The 15,668-nt window shown below is 47.1% G+C and overlaps 1 protein-coding gene across 2 annotated transcripts in view; it reads right to left on the reverse strand.

Moving 5' to 3' along the window:
- Positions 1–15,668, reverse strand: part of GRIK5 (glutamate ionotropic receptor kainate type subunit 5) — a 994,397-nt gene that overhangs the window by 405,391 nt on the left and 573,338 nt on the right. The window lies entirely within an intron of this gene.

Below are 15,668 nucleotides of genomic sequence, written 5' to 3' on the forward strand. Positions count from 1 at the left end.
CTCATAAATATGCGCGTTATTCTACGTTAAAAATGATCTTCAACAAGTTAATTGTGTGTGAATTGTTAGCAGTGAAATGGGGGAAACTTTCTTAGAATTGTTTTCACTTATTCTGATACAAATAACAAAAAGTGCAGAATGATGTTTGTAGGAAAGGGGTCCCCAAGAGGCTGAAAACCCCTTCTCAGGGGCGTAATTAATAAAAAAAACAAGCACAAAAATAAGAATTTCACCCAAATCTGAGAGAGGACTTGCCCCTTTGCAAGCCCCCGTGTAATGCGGACTAGGGGATGCACATAGGATGGGAGGGCGAGGGCAGGTGGATTGCTCTGTACATTGCACGCGGACACAATGCACAGTTTTACATCATAGTGAACCAGGGGGAGATGCAGCCTCGATGTAAGCGAGGCCCGGCCTTTACACTGAATAAAATGCACTTTAATTCTGCGCTCAAGACCCTGAGCCACAAACACCCCGAGAAATACAGGTGCACAGAGTTTAGGCTTCTTGTAACTGTGTATACAGGTTTCCTTCAGAACCTTGCCCAAGTAACACTCTTTGTAGTCTGCGTAGATGTTTGGAAGCAAAGATGAATGGATGCATAGGCGCGTGGATGCATAGATGCATTCATGTATACATGCATGAATGTATAAATGATAGATGTTACGATGCATGCATTGACATGCAATGATCCACATATGCATGGATGTATAAATGGTAGATGCCTAGATGCGTGCATTGAGAGATGCACAGATGCATGGATGTATAAATGTTGGATGACTAGATGCATGCATTGATAGAAACGTGGGTGCACAGATGAATGGATGGACAAATGATAGATGCCTAGATACATGCATTGATACATGCATGGATGCAAAGATGCATGGATGTATGAATGATACATGCCAAGACGCATGCATTGATAGATGTGCGGATGCACAGAGGCATGGATGTATAAATAGTTGAGGTCTAGGTGCATGCACTGATGAATGCATAGATGCTCAGATGCATGGATGAATAATTAGTCAAATTCCTAGACGCATGCACTGGCAGGTACATGGATGCACAGAAGCATGGATGGACAAATGATAGATGCCTAGATGTATGCATTGATAGATGCATGGATGCACAGATGCATGGATGCATAAATGGTGGATACCTAGATGTGTGAACTGATGGATGCATGGATTCACAGATGCATGGAGGAATAATTAGTAAATGCCTAGGTGCATGCATTGGTAGGTGCATGGATGCACAGAAGCATGGATGGATAAATGATAGATGCCTAGATGCATGCATTGATAGTTGCATAGATGCATGGATGTACAAACAATGGACGCCTCGATGCACGCGTTCATTGAATGGCATTCACCAGGAAAGACGGTTTTACCACCATAGACTTATGTAGTTTACTCATGCGGCTTTAATCAACAATAAACATTTTTGAGGTGAGAAATAAACGCAATGGCATCACTTTCTTATGAACAGATCTTTCCCAAACTGCATGGTGCCCTCCCATACACATCAGTCGTTCCAACACACAGGGTGCAACCCCTGGTGCACAGTACACAGTGCTTTCACCACTCACACGTGGTGCAACCCCTGGTGCACAGTACACAGTGCTTTCACCACTCACAGCTGGTGCAATGCCTGATGACCAGTGTCTAGACAACTCACAGCTCGTGCAATCTCTGGTGCACAGTATACAGTGCATTCACCACTCACAATTGGTGCAATGCCTGATGCACAGTGTCTAGACAACTCACAGCTGGTGCAATCTCTGGTGCACACTTTACAGTGCCTTCACCACTCACAATTGGTGCAATGCCTGATGCACAGTGTCTGTACAATTCACAGCTGGTGCAATGCCTGATGCACAGTGCCTAGACAACTCACACCTGGTGCAATCTATAGTGCACTATACAGTGCCTTCACCACTCACACCTGGCATAATCCCTAGTGCACCACACAGTGCCTTTACCACGCACATCTGGTGCGATCCCTAGTGCACTACACAGTGCCTTCACACTCACACCTGGTGCAATGCATGATGACCAGTGTCTAGACAACTCACGCCTGGTGCAATGCCTGATGCACTATACAGTGCCTTCACCACTCACAGCTGGTGCAATGCCTGGTGCACTACACAGTGCCTTCACACTCACACCTGGTGCAATGCCTGATGCACTATACAGTGTCTTCACCACTCACACCTGGTGCAATGCCTGATGACCAGTGTCTAGACAACTCACACCTGGTGCAATGCCTGATGCGCTATACAGTGCCTTCACCACTCACACCTGGTGCAATGCCTGATGCACTATACAGTGTCTTCACCACTCACACCTGGCGTAGTCCCTAGTGCAACACACAGTGCCTTTACCACGCACATCTGGCGCGATCCCTAGTGCACTACACAGTGCCTTCACACTCACACCTGGTGCAATGCCTGATGACCAGTGTCTAGACAACTCACACCTGGTGCAATGCCTGATGCACTATACAGTGTCTTCACCACTCACACCTGGTGCAATGCCTGATGCACTATACAGTGTCTTCACCACTCACACCTGGCGTAGTCCCTAGTGCAACACACAGTGCCTTTAGCACGCACATCTGGTGCGATCCTTAGTGCACTACACAGTGCCTTCACACTCACACCTGGTGCAATGCCTGATGACCAGTGTCTAGACAACTCACGCCTGGTGCAATGCCTGATGCACTATACAGTGCCTTCACCACTCACAGCTGGTGCAATGCCTGGTGCACTACACAGTGCCTTCACACTCACACCTGGTGCAATGCCTGATGCACTATACAGTGTCTTCACCACTCACACCTGGTGCAATGCCTGATGACCAGTGTCTAGACAACTCACACCTGGTGCAATGCCTGATGCACTATACAGTGCCTTCGCCACTCACACGTGGTGCAATGCCTGATGCACTATACAGTGTCTTCACCACTCACACCTGGCGTAGTCCCTAGTGCAACACACAGTGCCTTTACCACGCACATCTGGCGCGATCCCTAGTGCACTACACAGTGCCTTCACACTCACACCTGGTGCAATGCCTGATGACCAGTGTCTAGACAACTCACACCTGGTGCAATCCATAGTGCACTATACAGTGTCTTCACCACTCACACCTGGCATAATCCCTAGTGCACCACACAGTGCCTTTACCACGCACATCTGGCGCGATCCCTAGTGCACTACACAGTGCCTTCATACTCACACCTGGTGCAATGCCTGATGACCAGTGTCTAGACAACTCACAGCTGGTGCAATGTCTGATGCACTATACAGTGCCTTCACCACTCACAGCTGGTGCAATGCCTGGTGCACAGTGTCTAGACAACTCACAGCTGGTGCAATGCCTGATGCACTATACAGTGCCTTCACCACTCACACCTGGTGCAATGCCTGATGCACAGTGTCTAGACAACTCACAGCTGGTGCAATGCCTGATGCACTATACAGTGCCTTCACCACTCCCAGCTGGTGCAATGCCTGATGTACTATACAGTGTCTTCACCACTCCCAGCTGGTGCAATGCCTGATGACCAGTGCCTTCACCACTCCCAGCTGGTGCAATGCCTGATGCACGGTACACAGTGTCTTCACACTCACACCTGGTGCAATGCCTGATGCACAGTGTCTAGACAACTCACAGCTGGTACAATGCCTGATGCACTATACAGTGCCTTCACCACTCACACCTGGTGCAACGCCTGATGCACTATACAGTGCCTTCACCACTCACACCTGGTGCAATGCCTGATGCACTATACAGTGTCTTCACTACTCCCAGCTGGTGCAATGCCTGATGTACTATAGAGTGTCTTCACCACTCACAGCTGGTGCAATGCCTGATGCACTATACAGTGCCTTTACCACGCACATCTGGCGCGATCCCTAGTGCACTATACAGTGCCTTCACCACACACAGCTGGTGCAATGCCTGATGCACTATACAGTGCCTTTACCACGCACATCTGGCGCGATCCCTAGTGCACTATACAGTGTCTTCACACTCACACCTGGTGCAATGCCTGATGTACTATACAGTGTCTTCACCACTCACACCTGGTGCAATGCCTGGTGCACAGTACACAGTGGGCCTGATTTAGATATTGGTGGACAGATTAGTCTGTCACAACGGTGACAGATATCCTATCCGCTGAAATGTAATTCCCATTATTTCCTATGGGATTTAGATGTCTAGAATTGCATAAAATGTTACCTTTTTCCCCAGTGGAGCAATGAAAAACAGTCCCCCGGGTAGTAATCTCCCCCTCCTAGACTCCTGCAACGTTCGGTATAAGGTTTATCTGCTACATTGCTGAAAAGACTGCAGCTTATCCGAAACAATGCAGTCGCGAGCACTCCCTGGTCATGTTTCAGTAGCAGTAATCTGCCTGCTCTACACTGGCTTCCAGCGCAAGAGAGATGTGTGTTTAAGGCTCTCTGCATCTCTCACCAGGCTCTCCCCTATAAAGGACCTTCCGATATAGGATCTCATATCATTCAGTACAATCCAACACGCAGTCTATGTTCTGCCTCCGCATGCCCGACGACTGCTGTGAGAGGTATAAAAGCCGGCCTGGCTGGCAGATCTTTTTATCATCATGCCACTAAAATCTGAAAGAGCTTCCCTTTGAGATCAGATCACAACCAAATCTCTTGTTCTTTAGGAATAATACCCCCTGCCACGCGAATACCTGTCTACGGGACTGGGATCTGGGGACCATGAAACCAACCGATGACACGCAGTTGCTCTTATGTAACACTCAAGGGGAGACCACAGACATACATGCAACCAGGCTATAGCAACCTTAGTATTATCAGATCCAAGGTCACAAAAAAGACATCTGGAAACATCTCAGGAAAAGCAACACATCTCTCCCCGTCAAAGCATGGTGACCCCAGTACCATGAGAGACATTCTTTAGCTGTGATGCGAGCGCACAGTCACTAATGACCAGTGACCACGGGCTGTGGAATGAACAACACACAGAAGGATCCAGTGATCTCAAACACAGCCCACCAATGGCCAAGTACAGCACCAGTGACCACGGGCTGTGGAACAAACAAGACACAGAAGGATGCTGTGATTTCAAACACCGGCAACCAATGGCCAAGTAGAGCACCAGTGACCACAGGCTGCAGACTGAACCAAGACACAGAAGGAACCGGAGATCTCAAACATAGGCAACCACCAGTGCCCAAGTGCAGTGCAAATGTCTACAGGCTGAAGACTGAAACAAGACTCAGAAGGATCCTGTGATCTCAAGCAGTGGCCAGGTACAGCACCAGTGTCCACAGTTTGCAGAATGAACCAAGACACAGAGGGATCCTGTGATCTCAACTAGTGGCCAGGTACAGCACCAGTGTCCACAGCCTACAGAATGAACCAAGACACAGAGGGATCCTGTGATACAGAATAAACCAAATCACAGAGGGATCCTGTGATACAGAATGAACCAAGACACAGAGGGATCCTGTGATACAGAATGAACCATTACACAGAGGGATCCTGTGATCTCAAGCAGTGGCCAGGTACAGCACCAGTGTCCACAGCCTACAGAATAAACCAAGACACAGAGGGATCCTGTGATCTCAACTAGTGGCCAGGTACAGCACCAGTGTCCACAGCCTACAGAATGAACCAAGACACAGAGGGACCCTGTGGTACAGAATGAACCAAGACACAGAGGGATCCTGTGATCGCTCACTAAGGCAGCTAGTGCCCTAGTACACTGCCTACAGGTTGCCAGCAGGAAACAAGCAGAAGCAAACACAAATACCCTATTTTGGAGAAGCTTGGGAGGGGTACAAATCATGCCACATGTGTGGCAAGTAGATTTCTGTGCATTTAACACCATTTTTGTTTTATACAAGCGTTGTGTTACTGCATCAAAGTGCGGAAAGGTAACACCACTATCCAGCATAGTAAATAAGATGTTATTAGTAGAAAAATGCTGGTGTCACCTTTCAATCAATAAATACAAAAACATGCGGAAATCTAATTTTTGCTTAGTATTTCTAATATTTTTTTAATTTCAGTTATACAAGATCAGTTTTTGCAGTAACATCATTACCACAGTGGAGAAATAACCCCAAATTACTCAGTAAGGTCTAAATGAGAGACACAGACAACAGATATAGACAGGGCCACTGGAATTATGTGATTGTGTGTCCGCAGCATTTTTTGCATAAATATGGATTTGCCACATTTCCTACATAATCCATCATCTGCTGCACAATCTACAAGATTTAGCAAAAAAAATAGTTTCTAGCTCAAACAGTTCAAAAGTTATTAAAAGTGCAGCAACATGTATAGCTGTGCAGTGAAAGGCCCTTTGCAAAGGTTGTCTGGTCATGTTTTTGTTGCCTGTGGCTACATTTGAGTGTTAAACTGCTACTAATGCAATGCAACCTTAGCCCAAACATCGTTAACAAGTGTAAAAATGACAAAATAATGGACTGATACTATCACTAAATGTCCCGCATTGCACCGTATACTTTGCCTTTTGTGCCTCATAATTTATTCAACTCTGCCGAATAATTCGGCCCTACCCTGCCGCATAACTCCTGTGGCCCTAAAGATAGGCAGTACATTTGTAGACTCCCCTCATGGCAAGGACAAGAAGCATTCAGGACCACGTGGATTCCAGTGAAGCAGGAAAGACTTAGCTCTTCCCTAGGTGATGCTGCAACAACCAGACAGGACCACCTGCAAGCAATAGGAAGGAATGGGCAACACAAGACCCAAGATGGTACCCAACACTGGAGCAAGCAGCCTAAGGATGCTAGGCGAAAGGACATGCCCAGCCATGCCTCAATATCCTTTGCTCCACTCTATGCATGAGGACAGCTATACATGTGCAGTGGCATCTTATAAGTAACCCCCCATGCATGCATGCACAGAAGCACTACAGTTACACATTTATTTACACCCACACAGTACCAATCTACACCTCAGCATCCTATCTCTTACCCTCTAAGTCCTTTTGCATTACTACAGACCAAGGTGCAGCCACAAAAACACAATAACAGTGCAAGTGTGGTCCTCATTCATGACATCAAACCCTACTCAACTATGCTATGTGATGGACGCACACTTCTACCGTCGCAGTCCCATGAAGTAGCACGTTACCTGTCAGCAAACGTGCTTTGCGCCTCGTCATGGTTATGAAGCGCTTTATAAATGCAACTGCAAAATAATACAGGTAATGACAAAGCACAGGACAGTCGCAAGCTAGGGATCGAAAGATGCAGAGACAAAGTTGTGAACAGGGGTGGCTCCTCTGTAATAGCGGAGGAGCGTCACCCCCCTACTCAGAGTCCGTCAGTGAAAAATAAAATGATGTAAAACAATGTTATTATAATTTCATTTATCCCTGTCTGACTGAGCCATGGAATCTAGTGTGGGGTGGGACCAGGCCATGGCAGGGAGGAGGAGTTGTGGGCACTGTAAGTGCACATGTCAGTTTGGCCGGCCATCTTAGGACGGCCAAACCGACATGTGCACTTACATTTCTTCAAACCAGCTGTGTGGACAGCTGGGTGCAAAAATGGCACAGGCTCCCAGGACCTGAGCGAGCGTCAGACCAGCCGCTCACGCCAATCCTAGTGCTTCTCTCATGCTTGGTATAGCATGAGAGCAGCATCCGGATTGGAAGCCTGTGCTTTCTGCCCCAGTGACTGCCCTAAGGAGAGGAGCACCGAGGCGGCCGGCAGAGGAACCAGGAGTGGCAGGTTTGTTTTATACATTTTTTTTTATTATTACTCCCCTAATACTACCTCCCCACCACTTTAGATACTGCTTGTGAATGTCAAACATAAATGAAAGAATGACCAAGGGTGTGATCAGTCACTACAGCTGGAGACCGAAACAGGCACCGATAGATGGGACACACACACTGAGAATGGTAACTCTGAAAGCTGTAGAGCTCCAGAATACTGCATTTTGATTGGCTCCTTGCCGGGTGATATCTACCAGGGAGCTTCATAGCCAGAAGCTGAGATAATCCTGAGATCTTGATCCTATAACTTCTGCCTGAGAAGGTGGCAAGGAGGTAATCAAGCGCTAGGGTGGTAACCTATATCAGAGCTCGCTCCAGCACCGGAAGACGTGCTCTAGAACAAACCTAGAACCCTTCCCGTGAAGCTGGACGACAAGGTAGATACATATGAACCTTGTCGCCATCAACACTAGTTGTAGAACCACAGGGGATGCAAAAATGATCTTCCTTATACATAAAGTGCTTTCAGTCTGCACAAATACCTTTAAGTTTATGAAATTCTCCGTGAAAGTTTTCATCCTGTTCCGCCCATTGTTCTCTTAAACATATGCGAATACGAATGTTACTTGTTTAAGACATCATTTATACACTGTTGGCCTAATTAGGGAACATTTCCTTCTGCTCATTTGAATGTCGTAAAGCTTGGAAAAGGGGAAGTAAATAAAATGGAAATCAGGTGCTTGAAGTGTACAATTACACTTAATTTCACACAATTTTCCCCAAAATGTTGCGTAATCACAGAAAATAAAATTATTTAAATTTCACGCACCCTTAATAATCATTCATATGGCCATACTAGGACCAAAAATGAATAATTTAAAACTGTGATTAAAAGTAATTGTAATAGTTGTTTTGCCTTCTCTTTTGCTAAGGCCCTCGGACACCCACTCCAGTAAGATTCAAGAGAGAGACCACGCTGCAGAGGTAGCTGATCGCCCAAACAAAATCACTCCGCAAACTGTAGAGTACCAAGAAAAACACTTTGCACAGTAACATTGCAAATTACTCCCAAAATGTCAGGGCTCTGATTGACATTAGCAACGAGGGGGAAGCATTTCCGCTAATGTGGGTTACCTTGTTTGGTCAATTAAAGCCAATAAAAACTTTAAAACTCAGTAAAATCATGATTCACTTTAATGCTACTCCTGGGCCTCACACCAGAAGCTAAAAAAAAACAGTCAACAGGCTGAACCCTAGGCCTTGGAAAATAGTCAGTCACTACTAACTAATTATACATTTAAAAATGTTTATTCCAAAAACACGAAATACAAATATTTGATGTGCAAAATGTTTGCACCGTGGTAAATCCCTTGACTTCTTAGGCAAGCTGTCATCTGAGAAGAGATTGAGAGGCAAGTTTGTAAAAAGAAATGAAAAAATGTGGAGTGGGTGAGCACAGCGACTGACCAAGCGAAACCACCACCTCTCCTCAGTGCACTCACAGCAAACACCTGAACCTTCCACAGCCATTTTCAGTCATAAGAGACTCTATAAATGCCGTCAAAAAGTTAGACAAGTGCTTTACCAATAAAATGGAAAATTCCAACATTTCCTCGCTTTGGTTTAGTCCACGCGTTAAACTGAATTCCAAAATTGTCTTCTGTGAGAAATGGGCGTCCTCAGTTATTTTCTCCACCAAAGGTTTACCTCTACAAAAACCACCTTTTTGTTTGCTGTGTTATCGGAAAGCTCCTGCCTTCAAACAAATAAATTGTATAACTTCTTAAAGCTAAATGTTGTTATTAGGGAACTCGGTATAATATTCTACTCAGACTGCAATAAATTCCTCCAAAATATTGGGAATAAAGTCCATACTGCATCTAAAATCTGTAAAATCATAGATAAGCAAATTACTCTGAATAAGCAAATATTCACAACAAATGGACTGCATCATGCACCACTCATAACACCCCTCCCCCCCAGGTGACTGAGGGAAAATCCAGAATCCTTATTATCATAGAAAATATCTCCTGTACTACACCATCGTAAATACTGAGGAATTGATAAATATTTCTGGACACATAGGAAACTGCACAAACTTGGGTTGACTGACTTATGCTGTGGACAACCAGGTGATTTAGAACACATACTGATTTACTGCAAACATATACATGCATATTAAAAAAAATAGAAACTACGCTAAAAGATATCTTCTACACCCAGTTGTATCTCAAAGTGTCATCTCAGGCCCACAGACTATGACTAGAAAACCAGCGTTCTGCACATGGAATTATCATTTACTTGGCTTATTGGTACTACTGGTATTAAAACTGTACTATCAGTCCTTACCACTAACGATTGGTGTAGGAAGCTGGCTCTGTATATACTATACCAAAATGAGGTATGGTGTGTACAGATTCCAGGGGTTTCCCAGAGGATTAATAGAGGCAATAATAGATAATACTAATGCCCTCTTTCGTGGTAGCGTGGTCGAGCAGTTAGGCTTATCAGAGGGTAGTGCAAAGCATTTGTTGTGCACACACAGTCAGGAAATGAGGCACACACTCAATGACTAATGTCAAACCAATTGTTTTTATATAGCCAAAATATATTTTGTTACTTTATTACTAGAACTAAAGAATCTCAGTTGCAGGTAAGTACAGTTGTAAGTATGTATCAAGCATATGTATCAAATGCACTTTGTTTGGACTTTGCAGGTAAAACAGTTGACAAATAAGTAACACTTTTTAATTTCAAAAGTAAACACAGTGCAATTTTTCATAGGAGTCAATAGAGTCCAAGGGGGAGAAAAGTGTTAGCATAAAAAACAGGTAAGTACAAGACTTACGTATCCAGTCCTTGGAGGTTAGGGTGTCCACTGGTCAAAGTTCAAGTTGACCCCAACAATACACCACCAGCAACACAGGGCCGGAGGGGTACAGAGGTCAAAGTTGATGTCAGGTTTGCAATGGAATCCTATGAGGACTGGGGGCACTTAGTTGAAAAGAGCTTGCAGGTAAGTATCTGCGGTTTCAGGAGACAGGCCTGGGGGGTTTAGGTCAGCACTGGGGGGAGGGGAGCACAGGTCAGCACCGGGAAACCAAAGGCTGGACAGGAAGGAGAGGTGCCTGCTGGATGTCATTGGACCGTTGCTCGGATTCCCCAAGGCCGGGAGGCTGCAGATACGGGGGTACCTTTAGGCATCGGGAATCTTCATCGGATCTGGTTGCGGTCAGGGGGAGTCTCTGGATTCAGGCTGCAGGTGTCGTTGTGGTCGCCAGGAGGAGACAACCCAGGATGGACTCAATGTTGGAATCACCTGGGTACCTCTTCTGGTCCAGTGGCCCACCTGGACTCGGGCCGTGGGCATTGGGTGCAGAGTGAAAAGGACTCACAGATCTGGGGCGGTTCTGGAGTCCTTTTGGAGATTTTCTTGAGGACAGGGCTACTGTTCTCGGGAGTACTTGGTCCTCTGCTGAGCAGTCAGTCCTCTGCGAGTTTGGAGAGGTTGCTGGTCCTGCAGGATGTGTCGCCGTTTTGGAGCAGGGATCTTTCAAGCTGCAGACAGGCCGGTAGGGCTGTGGCCAAGTCAGTTGTTGTCTGGAGTCTTCACTGCCCGGGGTCGGCTTAGCAGTCCTTCATCTTTCTTCTTTCTTCTGAGGTCTCCAGGAATCCGGTGAGTAAGATTCAGGGGAGCCCCTAAATCCTAGATTTAGGGTCATTACAGGGGTCAGTGCCACAGGCAGTGGTTTGTGTGCATGGCACCCTGAGAGGGATGCCCTGTCGACTTTACCTTTTTCTCCCCACCAACATACACAAGCTGCTATGGCAGTGTGCCTGTGTTTGGTGAGGGGTCCCTTGGTGTGGCACAACACATGCTGCAGCCCTTAGGGACCTTCCCTGGCCACAGGGCCCTTGGTACCACTGGTACCTTTTACAAGAGACTTATCTGTGTGCCAGGGTGTGCCAATTGTGGAAACAATGGTACAGTTCTAGGGAAAGAGCACAGGTGCTGGGTCCGGGTTAGCAGGGTCCCAGCACACTCTCAGTCAAGTATGCATCAGACATAAGGCAAAAAGTGGGGGGTACTGCAAACAAGGGGGCAGATTCCTACAACTGGTAGTCAAACTATGCTATCAGAAGTCAAAAACAGTCGTTATTACTAACTATTGGTATTAAAACTGTACTATCAGAGTGGAACAACAGCCATTACTACAAGGGGTGGCTTCTCCATTAGGGCACACCCGTCCCTGACAATCCTGACGCTGCTCTGAGCCGCAACTGATTATTACTAATTCTTGGTATTAAAACTATACTATTGGTGTGGAACAACAGCCCTTACCACTAACGATTGGTATTAAAACTTATAACCAGCTGTACAAGTACATCCATTGTTACGGCCTCTGTTACCTATGTGTTCCTGTCATAAACCATGTGTTAAATTTTCTTTTCTTTTTTTTTCTTTAAAAAATCTTCTGAAATAAAAAAGAACTTACTACCTGAGACTGTGGCCCTCAGCAGTTTTTCTTTAATCTTATATATTCTTGTCCAGCTTGATTGCTCAAGATGTGGCCTCTGACTTAAAAACAGTAGCTTGGAGCTGGTGGCCCCCTCTGTACCATCACATTCCCCGGTAGATTTAAGAATCCGCGGGTCCCACCCCCAGGCATTCCCTGGCACTCTCGGGCTAAAGAGATCCGCCTTGTTTATTTGTAAATGCAGCAGCTGTCTGCTTGCACCCCTGTGCACTTCCGGAGCAGGGATGCTCGAGGCCCCGCATGAGGAGAGTCCCAAAGCCTTGCAGGGGAAGACCCAGTGGCCGATGACCCCATTGGGGTGGAAAGGCTCTCACACCAACCAGCACACTTGCCATACCTAAGATGAACGTCCATCCACCAAGATGCCAAGGGAAGCGGAAGTGACCTCACACGCCCTTTGACCTTCATTTTTCATACACATAAACACACTCTCACATAAACAGCCACAGCAAACACGCACACAACATACACTTAAAACATTTTTTTACTTCAAAAAGTCAAATTCCAAATACTACATTTCCATTACTACACAAATAGTGAATAATCTAACATTATTTACCACTAGTGTAATAAAAACGTGATAGAAAACAAGGAGAGGGGAGCCCCAACGGCCATCCATAAGGGGGAGCTGGCATTGTGTCCAGACAGTGAGTTTGACACCTCTGAGGTCAGGGGTTGCCAAGGCGGCAGTGCCAGGGCCCCCCAGGGGAAATCCGTGGGTCGCAGCTGAGATGTATCTGCAGTATTAAGCTTGAAAAGGTGGGGCGCTCACATGCAACCCCGCTTAAATCTTGATGTGTCAACACCTTTCAAAGATGACTTGTTGCACATCCCCTCCCCCCACCCCACTCCCTCCTGTTTCAGCCTCGCCCATGGGTCAGGCAGTAATGCCCTGATGGTTCCTGCACCCCCCAGGCTGGTGACTTTGGGCACACCGGACCCCCAGCTGCGCTCCTAGAAGCAGCCTCGATGTCTATGAAGCACGCACACAGTGGGCGTGCCCCTCCCTCCGAGAACCTCACTTGACTGATGACCAAGTAAAGAGGGAGGGGCAGAAGCTGGGGGGGGGCTGGCAGCGCGAAGAGACGGATAACCCAGAGCAAGACGAGATCTGTCAGCAGCTGACGTGGGCCTTATGAAAAACGTCACCGTGGCGCCCTTTGTTTATAATGTGGCAGCCTGGGGAGGGAGAAGCCAGAGGAGAGGGGGAGAGACACTGCAGGGAGGGAGGGCTCAGGAGAGAGGGGAGAAGGGAACACGATATAAAACGACATTAGGACTGCGTTCTGCCACCGACAGCCCCAAGGGACCATTAAAGCGCCGAGGATGCTCTCGAGGGGGACAGATGGGACCGAGGCGGTGAGAGCCAGGATGGAAGAGGGAGGCAGAGGAGACCAGGGCAGGAGTGAGGGATGCTCTAGGAAGCGAGAAGTGACAACGTCTTGTGAGATGTTTACCTGTCTGCTGAAGAAAGACCCCGTTTAACTAGCAACTTTGCCAAGGGTGCCAGGGGGCGAGGGGACCGCCATCCTTCACAGGTGCCCGAGTTCACTTCACACTGGCACCGGTCCGCGGAAGCACAGACTCTTAATAGGGCAGAGCCCCTGAGGAGAGAATATCTAACAGCAGAAACACGTCCCCGCATCTGAAGACAAACCCCAAAGGTGGCATAGGAATGGAGCAGAATATTTGTTATTCGGTGCCCCTGGCAGAGACTCAGAGACTGGGGTAGTAATGTGACGTGAAACAGAGCTGAGTAGGCGGGAGAGGGGGGTATGGGAGAGAGAGAAGGAAATAGAGCAATAGAAGAGGGAAATTTTGTAAGACTTTGGACTTATTTAGAAGGGGTTACGCTGTCACAAACGTGATGGATATCCCGCCTGCTGTATTACGATTCCATTATATCCAGGGCCAATGGAATTATGCATTTGTGTGGCAGTTGCAAATTTCACATAATTATAGATTCGCCTCATTTCACACATAATCCATCATCTGCCGTGTAATCTTCTGATTTTAACCAAAAAAATGTGTTTCCCGCTCAAACGGTTCAAAAGTTACTAAATGTGCGGCAACATTTTGCTTTGCAGAGCAAGGCCCTTTGTGCGGCAACATTTTGTTGTGCAGACGAAGGCCCTTTGTGCGGCAACATTTTGCTCTGCAGAGCAAGGCCCTTTGTGCGGCAACATTTTGCTGTGCAGATGAAGGCCCTTTGTGCGGCAACATTTTGCTGTGCAGACGAAGGCCCTTTGTGCGGCAACATGTTGCTCTGCAGAGCAAGGCCCTTTGTGCGCAACATTTTGCTGTGCAGATGAAGGCCCTTTGTGCGGCAACATTTTGCTGTGCAGACGAAGGCCCTTTGTGCGACAACATTTTGCTGTGCAGAGCAAGGCCCTTTGTGCGACAACATTTTGCTGTGCCGAGCAAGGCCCTTTGCAAAGCTTGACTGGTCACCTTTCTGATGCTTATCGCTGTATTAGATATTAAACTGGTAGTAATGGGCTGCAGCCAATGTCCATACTTACCGCAAAAGTGTAATTACATCTTCTAGGGTGTTCGCGGCACGTGTGTGAAACCTGCACCCCCTTCACTGTCGTCATGGCGAAAACGGTTGACTGGTCTGCTCATCAGGAGAAGCCAATATACGAGGCACGGGGATGCCCCCAAAACATGATAAAACATGGGGGCGATGGTGGGCATATCTGGGATACCACCATAATGGAAAGGTTTTTTGAGATAACTATTCAATTCAATATTGTAACCCAGAGCTGCTATGAAAATGACAATTGTGTTGCAGTCGATGATGTGTGTATCATTAAACATAATACATTTCGGGCCAGATGTATCAAGGGGGGTTGTACGAAGGAATGCCGACTGACAAAACAACGGGTGCCTAAACAACGAGGTCGGACCACCAACCTCTTTGTTACTACTAATGCCTTTACCACGAATGCCTTAACAACGATATTTCGTTGTAAAGGCATTCCTGGTAAAGTCATTAGTAACAGGCACCCATTGATCCTGCATGCCTCACCCCACCCCCCCAACCCCACCCCAAAACCTAAAACCCCGACCCCCCATCCCCTCTCCAAAATCAAAAACGCCCCACCCCCCCAACCCCACCCCAAAACCTAAAACCCCAGACCCCCCACCCCCTCCCCAAAACCAAAAACGCCCCACCCCCCCCAACCCCACCCCAAAACCTAAAACCCCGACCCCTCACCCCCTCCCCAAAACCTAAGACGCCCCACCCCCCTACCCCACCCCAAAACCTAAAACCCCCGACCCCCCACCCCCTCCCCAAAACCTAAAACCCCCCACTTACCTGAGTCGTCGCCTCATCTGCGTCGTCCTCCTCAGCCGACTCCCTTGTTTGTACCTT

This window comes from Pleurodeles waltl, chromosome 7, assembly GCF_031143425.1.
Source record: "Pleurodeles waltl isolate 20211129_DDA chromosome 7, aPleWal1.hap1.20221129, whole genome shotgun sequence".
Classification (NCBI taxonomy): Eukaryota; Metazoa; Chordata; class Amphibia; order Caudata; family Salamandridae; genus Pleurodeles; species Pleurodeles waltl.